Consider the following 15,324-nt stretch of genomic DNA (forward strand, 5'->3'; position numbering starts at 1 on the left):
CCATCACCCCCCCTCAGTGCCGTGCCCAGCCCAGCTTCCCCAGCCCCATCACTCCCCCCTCAGTGCCGTGCCCAGCCCAGCTTCCCCCAGCCCCATCACCCCCCCCCTCAGTGCCGTGCCCAGCCCAGCTTCCCCCAGCCCCATCACCCCCCCCCTCAGTGCCGTGCCCAGCCCAGCTTCCCCCAGCCCCATCACCCCCCCCCTCCGTGCCGTGCCCAGCCCAGCTTCCCCCAGCCCCATCACCCCCCCTCAGTGCCGTGCCCAGCCCAGCTTCCCCCAGCCCCATCACCCCCCCCTCAGTGCCGTGCCCAGCCCAGCTTCCCCCAGCCCCATCACCCCCCCCTCAGTGCCGTGCCCAGCCCAGCTTCCCCCAGCCCCATCACCCCCCCCTCAGTGCCGTGCCCAGCCCAGCTTCCCCCAGCCCAGCCCAGCCCCCAGCGCCCACATCCCCCTTCCCTTCCTCCCCTGCCGGGCCCGGCCCGTCCCGCGCGCATCCCCCGGCCCGGGCGCAGCGCAGCGCAGCGCAGCGCGGGCGGTGCCGGGCCGGGCCGGGCCGAGCCGAGGCGGGGGCGGCGCCTGCCCCCCCCCAGCCCCTCTCCCAGCAGCCCTTGCAAACGCCTACAATGAAATTTGCGAAGTTTTTTCGGTTTCGGCGCCATTTTCGAGTGGACTCGGAGGTGAGGAGGGAGGGGGGGGGGTGCGTGGAGCTGCCGGCCCGGGGAGCGGGTTTCGGGGAGGGGAGCCCCGGGAGCGGGCGGGGGGGGGCAGGCAGCGACCCCCCCCCGCAGGTCGGCGGCGAGCGGGTTAAAAACTTTCTAGGGGAAGGAAAGAAACCAAAAAACTTTCAATTTGCAAAAAGCCCCCAAATGCAGCGGCCCCCCCCTCAGCCGGAGGAACAGGGCGGGGGGGGATGTTTGGGTCGCACGGGTCCAGCGCAGCGGGAGGTGGGGGGGGCAGGGGAGCGCTCACCGGGCGTGGGGAGTAAACAAGTTCTTCGAGGGGGCAGCTTCGCAGCCGGTGATGGGGGGGGGACCACAAAAAATCCTTTTTAACGAAAATCAGGTGCGTGCCGTGCAAAAGCCCCAATGGTGGCAAAGGGTTAAAGTGCAACTCTCCCTTGCACACTGCCCCGCTCACACCCAGCGCCCCCGGCCCCGGGCTCCCCCCCTTGCACACTGCCCCGCTCACACCCAGCGCCCCCGGCCCCCCCCCTTGCACACTGCCCCGCTCACACCCAGCGCCGCCGGGCTCCCCCCCTTGCACACTGCCCCGCTCCCACCCAGCGCCGCCGGGCTCCCCCCCTTGCACACTGCCCCGCTCCCACCCAGCGCCGCCGGGCTCCCCCCCTTGCACACTGCCCCGCTCCCACCCAGCGCCGCCGGGCTCCCCCCCTTGCACACTGCCCCGCTCCCACCCAGCGCCGCCGGGCTCCCCCCCTTGCACACTGCCCCGCTCACACCCAGCGCCCCCGGCCCCCCCCTTGCACACTGCCCCGCTCCCACCCAGCGCCGCCGGGCTCCCCGCCTTGCACACTGCCCCGCTCCCACCCAGCGCCCCCGGCCCCCCCCTTGCACACTGCCCCGCTCCCACCCAGCGCCCCCGGCCCCCCCCTTGCACACTGCCCCGCTCCCACCCAGCGCCGCCGGGCTCCCCCCCCTTGCACACTGCCCCGCTCCCACCCAGCGCCGCCGGGCTCCCCCCCTTGCACACTGCCCCGCTCACACCCAGCGCCCCCGGCCCCGGGCTCCCCCCCTTGCACACTGCCCCGCTCACACCCAGCGCCCCCGGCCCCCCCCTTGCACACTGCCCCGCTCCCACCCAGCGCCGCCGGGCTCCCCCCCTTGCACACTGCCCCGCTCCCACCCAGCGCCGCCGGGCTCCCCCCCTTGCACACTGCCCCGCTCACACCCAGCGCCGCCGGGCTCCCCCCCTTGCACACGGCCCCGCTCACACCCAGCGCAGCTTGCCCAGCGCCCTGGCCCCCGTCGCTGACTCCCGGCCTGCGAGCGATGCCCTCGCTATTGTATCTGCTCGTGACGCAGTTGAGAAGTGACAGGAGACGCTTTGTAACCTGCCTTCCCGGGGGGCACGTGCGGCCTCCCCCCGAGCGAGGGGTGGGGGAGGGTCTAGGCTACAGACCGTTACAAAGTTGCCGGCCGCCGGGAGGGGACGGGTTAAAAAAACGGGATGAATTAATTCAATCCAAGCCGTTGGAAAATTGCAACAGCGATTGGGAGTGTAATGCGGCCGCGTGTGGACACGTTCAACCCAGGGCAGCTTCAATTCGACTTTTGTTTTCGGGAACGAGTTCATGCGGAAACATGGTTAAACTAAACCTGTTCGGAGACGGGACCTGTAACGTGTTGGTATACATGTTACTGGCCACAGACATTTGAATGCCGTTCCCCCCGAAAAGGTCCATTTCCCCCCAAGTATATGCTGCTGGTTTTATTGAGGGGGAACCTCAGCATTTTTTTTTATTGGCTTGTCAACAATGCCAAAGTATCTTGTAATTAAATGCCTGGATTCAGGATCAAAATCTAATTTAAATTGTACCGTTCTGCTGGTGAAAGCTTTTAACGTGCTTAAAATTGAGTTTTATAGTATTTTAGAGCTATTGCACTTTGTGGGATAAACCCTGTGCTTCTGTTAACTTTTGTTTTGACAGGCTTTAAATGTGAAAAGGGACCCTTCAGTTTCTAGATCTAAGACTCCTACTCCCTCCCCACACTCTGTTTTGCAAAATTTGATTTTCTAATAACTTCCAAGCAGTAACTATTTAATTTCTACTGTACTAACATTTAGTTTCAAAATATTATTGTATGTAATATTTTTATTATTTGTTGAGATGTCTAGTGTAATTTTAAATGTTTAACTTATATTTCACATCTAATTTGGTATCAGAATAATTTTTTTTAAAGTATTGGATTGTTTGTTACACATTAAACTTACTAAAAATTCCAGAATTAACATTATTTTAAACAATTTATTAGTGTGGAAAAGTTGATGAAAGATACTAAATTCTCATAAAAATATGAATACATGAATGTATATAAAGTACTAGATTATTATCCATTTTTTTCAAGTATATGCTTCTTGTTTTATTAGGAAGAATATTAAGACTGTCCAAAGTGCCAAATAATTGAAAGAAGGGGGGTGAACAAAAAAATCCCTAAGTATTTAACAGTTTTCTACCGACCTGTTTCATACAGGAAATATGAATATCCTGGCAAGCTTGTGAACCTCTAAATTATATTTTGGTTAGATGAGTTACTGTCTTTCTGTCTGTCTCCAGTGAGGAGAGCAATGTGTATAATTTGTGCATATTTTTAGGAAAATAATTTTCCAAAGCTAGAACAACAAATGTGCAAAATAAATATATATATTTTTAAATGTACTGTTACATATACATACGTAGGTGTGCCAACATCTGTCTATCTTCAGCATAATCTGAAGAAATCAAAAGAACTCCATTCCTCACCATCTTTATGAATATTTAGTAACCCAAAAGAGCCATTTTTATAGAAACCTAGTAAAACAGTGAACTGCAAATACAGTAAATGCTTACAGAATATAGGAGGGAAGCTTTAGGTGGGCTTTAAGGAAACTGATCCAAATATGAAGAATATATTTACTGCATGGCTCATTATGCTTTGAATGAATATTCATCTGACCAAAAAAAAAAAATCCATAGTTTTTCTTTCTGTTCTTAACAAATAAACATTTTAGGAGTTCAGGTTCCAGATCCTTACCGTATTATTTAAAACTGGATGAGATGATGGTGGAAAAAAATGGAACCAAAAAGCACCGTACTGTTCTTCAATTCTGCAGTTTTGAGGAAAAACTGGATCCTGGGAATTTTATTGACGTTCTGAAGTACAGTAAGTTAGGATCTGATCTTACAGGCCTTGCACAAGTAGACCTTTCTCACATGAATAGACTCATTTAAATAAATGAGACTAGTCATGTCAGAGTTTGCAAGATCAAGCTCTTACTTTTGTAAAGCTAGAAGCTTTAATATTGTTTTTAAATCAAATGATTATGCACTTTATTGTAACAGTTTAGTATCCAATTTTCTGTTCCATTCTCAATACTACCTTAAAAGAGAAGTTGAGTACTTAATCATGTAACTTTTAAAGGTAGAATATGCCAAAGCTTAGGTTGCAGCTCAAATGTATTTATGTTCATATAATGCTCTTTATTTTAAGAGAAATAGTAGAAGTTAATTTGTGGTGGCGAAAGGATAGATTAAGTACTTTCAATACAAGTGCACTGGAAAAGATTGATATTTTATCTTCACCCAGTTTTGTATATATAAAAAAATTTAAAATTATTTTATTTTGTTCACTTTTATATGGGTACTTTGCTACCCAGTAAAGAGTGCTTAGTAATGATTGTTGCACGACACTTTGCATGCAGATTAGTTTCACTTGAGATGTTGGTGCAAAGGAAAACAACTTCCCTATGATACATCTATTAATAAAGTGAGCTGTTAATTTAATAAATAGTAATTTCTCTTTACACATCTTCTGCTCAATCTTGGCAGTCTGCAACTGCTTAGGAAATTTAATAGTGAAAAACACGTGGCGGTTGTCAATAAAACATAGGCTATGTTTCTGCCTATTAACCACATTTGTGAATATTAATACCTTACACTGTTTAAATTCCATTGTTCAAATTAAAACAGATGAAAATGACTGACTTACGAGCACAGTCAGCTATGAACTATTTAAGTGGGTGGGACTTGCCACTTTAGGTTTGTTTCATCACCATAGTCAAAATGAGTGGTGTCTTATTTGTTGGTTATCTATTTTCAGATTGCAATGAGGATGACTAGCTCTAAATATTTTTTAGAAAGTAAATGCCTTGTCTGATTTCCCCTCCCCCCCAGATGGCAATATTTTAGTGTTTCTGCTGTGTCAAATGTCTCCTAAATAGCCATTCAATAGCTGATCTTTTTTTATCCAGAGTATATAGGAAACAGTGTTTTCTTGGTTTTGGTTTTGCCTAGCACTGAAATGTAGACTAAGCAAGTTAACGAAGTGGGGTGGGTGTCCATCCATCCATCCATCTGTCTCACCCTTGGTCCTAATACTTATACCTTTCAGTCCTTTTCTTTTAAGAGGTGCCTTCTTGTTTTGAAAGAGAATTTTCATATAACACCCCATTGTACTTTGACAAGAAGCCACTGTATAGGTATTATCCTAGGGACAGCATTACAGTGCACTTCTGCATATCCAAAATGAAGTGCTCAAAAATGTTAGATACATGAATGAGCTTTTCCCTGTTTGACTAACTTCTGACTGGCCTGTCTTGCTCACACAGCTGAGGAGGACTGTATGAAACTAACGAGACAATAAATGCTCTTCTGCATTGCTTGAAGGGTGTTGCGAGAGCACTGTGTTGTTCACTCTGTTTCTCCCCCTCCCTCAGTCAGTAAGATGAGATTACTGCCAGATGAAGGCATGAGGTACCTAGCCTCAATTTCTGATCCCCTTCATTGCAGATGAGATGGACTGTATTTAATGTTCTTGTTTAATGGTAGTATATCTTTAAAATCAACATAAATAAGGGTTTTTCTTTTCTTCTGGTCTGTCCAACAAATCTTCTTCTATTGCTGTTGTGTATGAAGCAAATGTATGAAGTGGTGACACTTCCTTTTTCATCATATTTTTGTGTGGTATTTTTATTATGCATTAGGTTGTAGAGCCCAACTCACCCTCATAACTGCCATTTCTTCCAATATGAATTCTACATAGAGAACTCATTGCAAACAACCTTCCTAATATTACTGTTCCTAATGCCATTATGCGTAATAGTATGGATTGTGTATAATTCCTAATAAGCAAAATCCAGGCAGTCTTCAGTGATCCTGGTATTATATAAATTATAGTACAATGATGAGAGAAGGGATAGATGTGCTGCAGCACTGTTTAAATACTTATCTTTGTATTAGTGTATTTTGGAATGAAAGCATGAGTCCCCTCGCTCCCCTCCTCTCCCCCCACCAGTTAATAGGATGAGCACACATTGAAGCCTTTAATAGTCTTTGTCTTTAGGCCTAACTGGCAAAAAAAATTGATTGCTGTTTGATTAGTCAGTGCACTATAATGTGTATCACCTGTCTAAGGCACAGTCTGTTGGAACACTTTATAAACTCTGCTTTGTTGTTTTCTAGTTCATATTGAAAAAGAAGTTAAATTGTATCCCAAGAGAGTCATATTTTCAGAACAAACTGATGCATCATTGCGTTCAGTCAAGGTGAGTTGGAAAAGTGAACCTGGTATAGCCAATAACTTTTCAAGTACCCTTAGGGCAGAGGTGGGCAAACTACGGCCCGTGGGCCACATCTGGCCTGCTAGCCATTTTAATTTGGCCCTTGAGCTCCCGCTGGGGAGTGGGGTCTGGGGCTTTCCCCATTCCAGCACTCCAGCCAGGGAGCAGGGTTGGGGGCCGCTCTGTGCGGCTCCTGGAAGCAACAGCATGTCCCTTCTCTGGCTCCTGTGCACAGGGGCAGCCAGGGGGCTCCACTCCACATGCTGCCTCTGTCCCAAGTGCTGCCCCCGCAGATCCCATTGGCCAGGAACCGCAGCCAATGGGACCTGCAGAGACAGCACACAGCAGAGCTGCTTGGCTGCATCTCCGACAAGCCGGAGTGGGGACATGCCGCTGCTTCCGGGAGTTGCTTGAGGTAAGCGCCGCCCAGAGCCTGCACCTCTGAGCCACCCCCCTGCCCCAGCCCTGATCCCCTTCTCCACCCCCCCCCCCCGAACCCGTTGGTCCCAGCCTGGAGCACCCTCCTGCACCCCAAACCCCTCATCCTTAGCCCCACCCCAGAGCCTGCACCCCTAGCCGGAGCACTTCCCCTCCCACCTACCCTCCACAGCAACCCAGAGCCCCCTCCCGCACCCCAACCCCAATTTCATGAGCATTCATGGCCTGCCATACAATTCCTTTATCCGAATGTGGCTCTTGGGCCAAAAAGTTTGCCCACCCCTGCCTTAGGGTCTAGTCCGGAGGAGCTGGATATATGGAATTCCTACTGAAGTGAACTGCAATTAACAGCAAGAGAGAGTCCTTCGCCAAAACTTCCTCAGGGAAGATGCTCTTAACTTACAGTCTTTACTTCAGTACTGACTTATGCGAGGTTTATTGCAGAAGTGGGTGGGTGAGATTCTATGGCCTGCATTGTGCGGGAGGTCAGACTAGATGATCATAATGGTCCCTTCAGACCTTAATATCTTTGAATTTATAAATCTATGCAAAGTACAAAACTGGCTATTTAAACAACAAAACAAAAAACCTAATTATACTGCATGAGATGATTAACAGCATTATACCCTTTGAGAGAATTGTTCTGATGGCTTGCATTGGTAAGAATATTTTCTTATATGTATTATGTTGTACATCTCTACTGGCCTCGTGTTCCTCTCCCAAATAACCCTATTGACATTGTGAAAACTGACTTCCTCTTTTCTCTAAGTAAGAGCTTGGTGGTAATAGATTGGCAGTGGCTTGGAAACATCACCCTTCTTTTTAAAAGGCAGGATCTATTTTCCCTCTTGATTTAGAATCTGATTTATTTTAAGGATTTTGAGAGTTCTGCACACCCAATCCCTTGAGATCATCATTCTATAACTTGAATCTCAATCTAGAATCAAAATAGAGTTCTAGAACCGAGGGCTTGTTTGTTTTTGCTTATTAAACTAAACCACTTACCCTTTTGGGTATTATTTTATTTCCTCTCTCAAACAGACTAAGCAGATACAGTCAAGCAAGATATTGTTAGAGAAACAGTACAAAAAAGGGTTAATAGCATTCACCCTTTGAGGAGTTTGGCCGACAATGCCAGTATTAAAGTGAGAAAGCTAGAAAGGTCTGCTAGCAAAAAAGCAGTAGTGTAAATTTTCATAAATTCAGCACAAACTATTAGAATTCCCATTTTAAAGTTCTGTTTAAAACGGGGAGGGATAACATGGACCCCAAAAATATATTCAGAGTGCTTAGCCCAGGTGATAGGATACCATTGGTGGGAGACCTCTCAGTGCCATATGTCTAACACTCTTCCTGTTTTCTTCATGATGACAAGCCCTAAGAAGATGAGTTGGACGAACATATATACCTGTTAGTACTGCTCCTAACTTATTTATCACATAACTGTGAAAATGTCAAAAAGAAATGCAGATATGTCAAGCCATCTGTACAGGTGCTTAGGCTAACTTGTAATTACATCTTAAGGTGCCACACTGTGAAGTCAGGGACCCCACAAAAACCTACTCGTAATCCTTCTCTTCTGCCTCCTTGCCTCTTCCAAAAGTGTGGTGTTCCCTATCTGCATAGGCCGGGAATGCTCTGAAAAATTTCAAGGCATTTCTCTTTGCTGATTTAATTCAAATTTGAAAGGGGAAATCTGAGCAGCATGGACCCTAAAAACAAACAGAAAAAGAGAAATATTTGCTTCAAATTATGTCCTGAAAGTGAATCTGAGGAATCTGGATCATCTAAATTGAAATACTTCAGGGAAATGGCAAACAAATACTTTAGAACAGGGCTTCTCTAACGAGGGGTCGGGACCCCTGGGGGTCACAAGGTTATTACATGGGGGGGGTCATGAGCTGTCCGCCTCCACCCCAAACACCACATTGTATCCAGTATTTCTAATGATGTTAAATATATTGTGTTTTTAATTTATAAGGGGGGGGTCGCACTCAGAGGCTTGCTATGTGAAAGGGGTCACCAGTACAAAAGTTTGAGAACTACTGCTCTAACACTATAACTATTTCTTTCACAGCTGTCACTGCTTGTAAGAGCTCCTGAGCCCAGTATATGCAGCGTGCGCACAAAAAACGCTGTAGACCCGGGGTGGCCAACCTGTGGCTCCGGAGCCACATGCGGCTCTTGTATAGGCACCGACTCCTGGGCTGGAGCTACAGGCACCAACTTTCCAATGTGCTGGGGGATGCTCACTGCTCAACCCCTGGCTCTGCCACAGGCCCTGTCCCCACTCCGCCCCTTCCCGTCCCCTCCCCTCAGCCTACCATGCCCTCGCTCCTTCCCCCCCCCCCCCCAAGCCTCCTGCATGCCATGAAACAATTGAGCAGGAGGTGTGGGGGGGGGAGCTGATGGGGGGCTGCTGATGTGTTACTGTGGCTCTTTGGCAAAGTACATTGGTAAATTGTGGCTCCTTCTCAGGCTCAGGTTGGCCACTCCTGATGTAGACTATTCAGATTTCCCAATAGCCTATTTAAAAAGGCCGGAAAGGTAGTATGGAGCGGGAGCAGGAGACCTGGCTGGTCTGAAAATGTAGTTACCTGCAACAAGTCTACTGTGTATTTTGGGCAAACGAAGTAGGTTTTTTTATTTTTTATTTTTTTTTATTTTTTTTTTTTAAATGATTGCAGTCATGATACACTTGTATAACTACTTGCTCTCTTTTTTAGCAGCAGACTTTCTGGTAGAACAGAATTGAAGAACGTTTAATGTTTTATAATAAGTGAATGTTACAGATGTCTTCATTGGATTGGATTGTGCTCTTCAGTAACTTATATCATGTTTAAAAATAGTCAAAATACCATTTGGAATTTCAACATTGTTGGGCTTTGAGGAGATGTAGCAGCACATCATGGTTTGTAGGGACAAGGAGATACAGACCATTCTGGGCTGCCTCATTACCTCAAGGATAGACAAGAAAGGGAGCTTCTGGGTGTCAGCCGTGGAAGCTACCACATTCTCATGTATCTCTTAGATCAGTTGAACAGGTATGTTTAGATACATGTTTGTACTGCTTTTACATGTATGCTTTCTTTCCAGCCTGCAAAGGTGGAGTATTGGTTTTATGCCTTTGGTGAATCTGCCTAAAACAGGGTCCAGGGATTTGCATTATTCTAAACTGTTGCCCCGATCACAGGCCATGTGATTGTTCAATATTTCATTACCTTCCAATATCAGTAATAGTGTATTAAGATGGAGCTAAGTCATCTTTAATGTTGTGTCTTCAGTTGACTTACACCAGTTGCATGTTGCCTGAAGTAATCCTGCTTCCTGTAGTGTTCAACATTCTTTCCTCTGGTTAAGACAAATGACAAATTATAGGTACTGTGACAACCAGCAGGGATTGTAAAAGAGGGGATCTGGAAGTCAGAGACCTCTTTACAGTGGAAGCATGTCAGCAGTGCTCTAGCAGCACGTAAATACTGGAGTTTAGGATTGCCTAGCTGCTCTCCAGTATTGCATTGCTGCTTTAGTGAGGCTGGATGGTCGTGCCTACGGCAGGAACCAGTGCTGTTGCTGCCAGCCTGTGGCGCCTAGGGCAACAAAACGATGTTATTGCACTGTTAAATTTGGAGAGATGCTGTATGATCAGGTTTTTAAGAGGGGTATTAAGATGTTTCCTGGTCGGTAGATCTGACTTAAGAACAAAATAATATGAAGGTGGGAAAAATTGTTCTTGAGCTGTGTATTATTTAATGGACTAGTGCCGCCGGAGACGGAAGCAAGAGGCATTTGAAGGATGGGTAGGGAGAGATCTGCTCGCAGAGCTCTCTGCACCCTAATCTAGCCCACACGTTCACTTCACTGTCTGAATAGCGGGTATCTGAAGTCGGTTTATTCGCAGCAGCCCCCAGATTCCGAGTGTGCTCCAGCTGCCACTGGTGCAGTAGAATAGGAACAGGAGCGTTGGCTGGGTAGGCCGTGGGCCAGCTACATGAGCCCAGGACGAGGGTTGCGAGGGCAAGGGCCAGCTGCTGGGACTGGCTCGTGTCTCACTGAGGGTGGGCAGAGCCGTTCCCTGAGATGTGGGGCTGGTGAGTCATCACAGACCCTCCTCTCGGCAAGTGGGGGCTAAGCTAAGAATAAAAGCTGTAGTAGCCAGGGCCCCAGCCTGGCCTCGCTCTTCCTTGGAGGCGCTGCTGGGGGTTAGACTGGGCAGTAGCCCTGTGGGAGGGTAGGGTCCATGCTCTGGGGCGTCTCAGCAGGGGCTTGGGTAGGCATCAGCCGCTATAAGGTGGGGTGGGGGGCTGAACCCTAGAGCTGTGCCCGGGCGCCAGCTGCCTGGGCTTGAAAGCGCCTGCGGGGGCGGATGCTGAGGGGGGCAGCCACCATCTCCTGGGCGCAGTGACCTGGCCCACTGGGGAGACTACCGGGGTAAACGGGGCTGCGAGCTCCCCCGGAGCCGCCCCGCAGCTGGGGGGTCCGTACTGGGTTCGGTTCCTGGCCCGGGCTGCTAACGCCAAATGCCCCGAGCGGCCGGGGGGTGGCTGCAGCGCCCCGGGCCTGGGGCCGCTGGTCTCTCCGCGGGGCCCTGCAGCGCCGCCCGAAGCCGGCAGGGGGCCGGGCGGGCGGGCGAACACGTGTCCGGGGAGCTCGGCCCGGCCCCCCCCGAGCTGCCGGCTCCCGGCCCGCTCTGCCCATCCGAGCCCGGCCGGGAGCTCCAGGGGTCCTGCCCCGGGGGCGCTCGGCCAAAGCGCGGGCCCCGCTCCCGGTGGGCGCCGGAGCTTCGGGCAAAGGCTCTGCCGGGGGCGGCTGGGACGGGCCACCCCGGGACCAGGCGTTCAGCGGCCTCCCGCCGGGGGCCGGCCCCGGCTCCGCTCTGCCCGCGGGAAACGCCCCGGGGGCCTCTCCGCGCCCGCGGCAGGTCCCGGGTCCGCCGCCCGCCCGCCCGTTCACACTCGCCACGTGCTCGCTGCTGCCGGGCTTCGGAGCGGGGAGCGGGCGGTCGGGGTGCGCGGAGCCGCTTTTGCGGGCAAAGCGGGCGGAGATTTGGCCGGAGACGGCGGCGTGTCCGAGGCAAAGGTGCCCCCCCCCCCGCCGCCGGGGTTCGAGCCCGAGCCGACGCTCCGGGGGGAGGGGCGCCGCCAGCAAAGCCGGGCCCGGGCGGGGGGACACCGCGAGGGACGGGACGGGACGGGACAGCCCCGTTGGCAGAGACGTCGGGCAGGATCCTGCTCAGGGCGCGCCCCTGGCGGGGAAATCTTGAACCCCGAGCCGCACGGTGCGGGGACTCGCTCCTCGCCCTGGAAGGGCTGAGCCCGGCGCAGGCTCCGACCCGCCGGCGGCTTGCTCCGGGCGCCACCGCCCTGATATGCAGCAGCCAAGGCGGCTCTCGCCTCGCCTCGCCTCTCCAGTCCCCCGGGGAGCGGCCCGTGCTGGTCCTGGTGCAGCCCGCTGGAGTCCGACGGGCGCTGCAGACCCTGCTGCGGGCTGTTCTCCGCGTCCGCGTCCGCAGAGCGAAGCAGGGGCCGGCGCTTCTGAGGTGCGGGCGGGTGAAGCCGGGAAGTTTCTGTCGAGGAGGCGGGAAGGCCCGGGCAGCGGAGGGTTTGGGTGAGCAGCGCGTCCGAGGGAAAAGGCAGCAACCTCCTCCCAAGTGCAAGCCCTCAATAGCAGTCAGGGCTGCTCAGTGGCTCTGAAAATCGGGGCCCCCCGATTTGAAAATTTGGTCAAAGTGTCCTGTCCTAAGAGCCCGTCTCTGGCAAACTCCTATTCAAGTCCATGGACATTTTGCCAGTACAAGCTGTGTGGCTAGAGATGAGGCATAAGTAGAGAATAACTCAGCTTGGCTTTCAGACCCCAGGTAATGTTTGCTGGGCTGGCAGAAAAATACCGTTTTTCACAGGGAGTATATGAGATCTGGAGCCAGATCCTGCAACCTGCCTTCTCAAACCTGTTTTATGTAGCTATTTTTTGAAGCACCCTAGCCACTCGCCTTGCAGGAGCAACTTGTTGCAGTCTTTCACCTTCAAGCTACCAATACCTTGCCCAGCACCTCTCAACCCTCCATGGTTCCTAGGCTCCCATCTGGCATGTTTCAGAATCGCAGCCGTGTTAGTCTGTATTTGCAAAAAGAACAGGAGGACTTGTGGCACCTTAGAGACCAACAAATTTATTTGAGCATAAGCTTTTGTGAGCTACAGCTCACTTCATTGGCATGGTGCTTTTATCTGTAGCCAGCAGGGCAGTATCTGAGCACTTCCCATGAGTGCATTAAGTAATGTGAGTAGCACCTGTGATTGATGGTTCTTTCCTCTCTTCTTCCCATCCTGTCTGTCGGAAAGTGATTGGTCTCAAGAGGAGCTGGTCCCCTTGGTGGTTTGCGGCTCTGAGAAGGGATCTCCCCTTGCTAAGGTGGGGAAAATCACAACTAGATCTTTAACCTCTGGGCTGGGGTCAGCAGACCGTTACCAGTGAGAGGTCCAGCAGCTACAGGACTCTCGCTCAGTGCAGTTGCCCACTTGTCCTCAATTATCAAAGACAAATGTTCCCTGCTTCTTTGTTGCAGCATGGGTACATCATTCCAGCAGAGCAGCTTTGCCATTCTGACTTCTCACAATTCAACCATTTCTTTCTCAGGTTTTAAGATGGGTTGGCTAAGTTCTAGCTTTGCATATTAACATGAGAAAGAGAACGGGGATTTTCTAAACCTCCCACAGCTTCCAACAAACACACACTTATGACAGTTTTGTAAATTCTCTTTGCTTTTTCCTTTAATGATTTTTGAAGAAACCTAGCCCCATACTAATCATGAAAGTCAAGGAAAGCAATGCAGTGGGTTCCATAAGTGAAATTGCTAAGGCTGTTGAGTATGCAGAGGATGGCTCTTCTGAACTGGGTCATACTTTCTTGATGTGTATATACCACAGTAGCACCCAGACTTCACCATCAGGGTTGGGGCTTCGTTGTATTTGCTGTTGTACAGACGGACAAAAGAAAGAGCCCCTGCCCTGAAGAGCTTATGCAGTCTAATCTTTCCTGCTGGGTTTAGATCTGTTATCCACCGTTCACATTTGGTTCCCTCTGCAGAATATAACCCTGAAGCCAGCCAAAGAACCCATTCCTACAAATTATCCATATTTATATTTAGTGCACAGGAACGCAGAGCCTGCAGTGTAGCTGAGAGCTAACTGATGTTACCCCTCCAAAGGAAATGGTGATTTGCTCAGTGTCCTCCTTTGTGGGAGGGTAGCTGCTCTTTCACGCTGGCTCACAATCTGAGGGGCTTCTTGGAGCTCCAAATCCTATGCTCAGACTAGCATTTGCTGGAGCTGCTCTTTAATCACCTGCACTTGGCAGGGGGGTTGCAGCCTTTTCTTTCAGAGGCACCGCTTGTCCCAGCCGCCATCCACTCCTTTTGGGAGCGTGAAGCTGAAATACAGCAACCTTCCAGTAGAGAAACAGCAGAGAGCAGGGTTCTAGTGGCTTGAAGGGAGGGCCTGTGAGCCTGGATAGGACCCGGTTTAAGTCCCACTGTGGAATTGGCTCATGGGTCTGAGGGTAAAGCCTCCCTAACCCTTTAAGAAAGCGTATGGACGTGTCGTGCGAGAAGACGGATCTCCCGCTTGCCAGCGGATGGAACGCTGAGATCATCACTAGATGAAACTTGTTAGAGGCGAGGGCCAGATCTTGTTCCTTCAGATGGAGCAGGTTTTCCAGCATAGATGGAAGGGAAGATTAAACCGAGAAACGTTTCCATTTAGCCAGGTAAGTAGCCCTGATGGACTTGTTCTGAACAGGCTTGCTCCTCTGAGTTCAGTCATGGAGCTTCCACGTGGTCAGGTCAGGGCCAAATTAATCTTTTGTGGGCCCCAGTGCCCAGACCGTGGCCCCACCCCCTGCCCTGCCCAAGCTCTGTCCGTGCTCAGTCTCTTCCCCCCAGAACCCCGCCTGCTGCTTGCCCAGGAGGGGAGGGTGGGGAGAAGTAAGCATGGGAGGGGGAAGAGCAGAGCGGGTTGGTGCCACAGTCTGGGCGCTGGGGCCCCTTCCGAGTACTGGCCTGGCACCACTGTAAACTCGGTACTGGGTCAGCTGAAAGGCCCCGAGGTTTGGGTGAAGTAAACGTCTGTGGTCTTGAGAGATCAGATCCGGGTGGGGCAGCAGTGGCAGCGGGGGTGCTACTAACAAGTCTAATAGCCGGCCGAACCAGCGCAGACAGCATGGAATAATTAACTTTCATGATTTTGACAGTACTGATGCAATTCCACTCCTGGAGAATCACTCTGGAAAGTAAGAGATAAATGGGAGAATTTTCAAAGGCATAAAGGGCAGTTAAGCACCCATCTCCCAGTAGAAGTCGGTGGGATCTAGCTACCTTACCCTTCTGTGACATTTGAAAATTCCCTTTCAGTCTACAATGAGGCAAAGTTGTGATATAAATGTACCTCTATAATGATGTTAGATTATTAATCAGAAACTGAGGGAGTTGCTGTAATATAATCAGTACTTGCAAGGCTTTCATATGAAAGCAACAGCTCGATCGTTCTTCATAACACCCACCTCTCAGGACACATTTACGGGGGGTAGTTAAGAAGTGCTTGTGAGAGAGTCTAAATA

The 15,324-nt window shown here is 50.5% G+C and overlaps 1 long non-coding RNA gene across 3 annotated transcripts; it reads left to right on the forward strand.

Moving 5' to 3' along the window:
- Positions 1-624: 624 nt before the first annotated feature.
- On the forward strand, positions 625-10,107 carry LOC119861229. Of its 3 annotated transcripts, none has more exons than XR_006274208.1 (5): positions 625-677; positions 3,730-3,881; positions 5,326-5,470; positions 6,179-6,261; positions 9,193-9,372. It is a non-coding gene; the product is annotated as an uncharacterized LOC119861229 (long non-coding RNA). The 3 variants fall into 3 exon arrangements; XR_006274211.1 differs by lacking the exon at positions 625-677 and adding an exon at positions 9,441-10,107 and having other exon boundaries at positions 3,276-3,881; positions 9,193-9,347; XR_006274210.1 differs by lacking the exons at positions 625-677; positions 9,193-9,372 and adding an exon at positions 9,441-10,107 and having other exon boundaries at positions 3,287-3,881.
- The last annotated feature ends 5,217 nt before the right edge of the window (positions 10,108-15,324 follow it).

Source organism: Dermochelys coriacea, chromosome 9, assembly GCF_009764565.3.
Source record: "Dermochelys coriacea isolate rDerCor1 chromosome 9, rDerCor1.pri.v4, whole genome shotgun sequence".
In the NCBI taxonomy this organism is placed as follows: Eukaryota; Metazoa; Chordata; order Testudines; family Dermochelyidae; genus Dermochelys; species Dermochelys coriacea.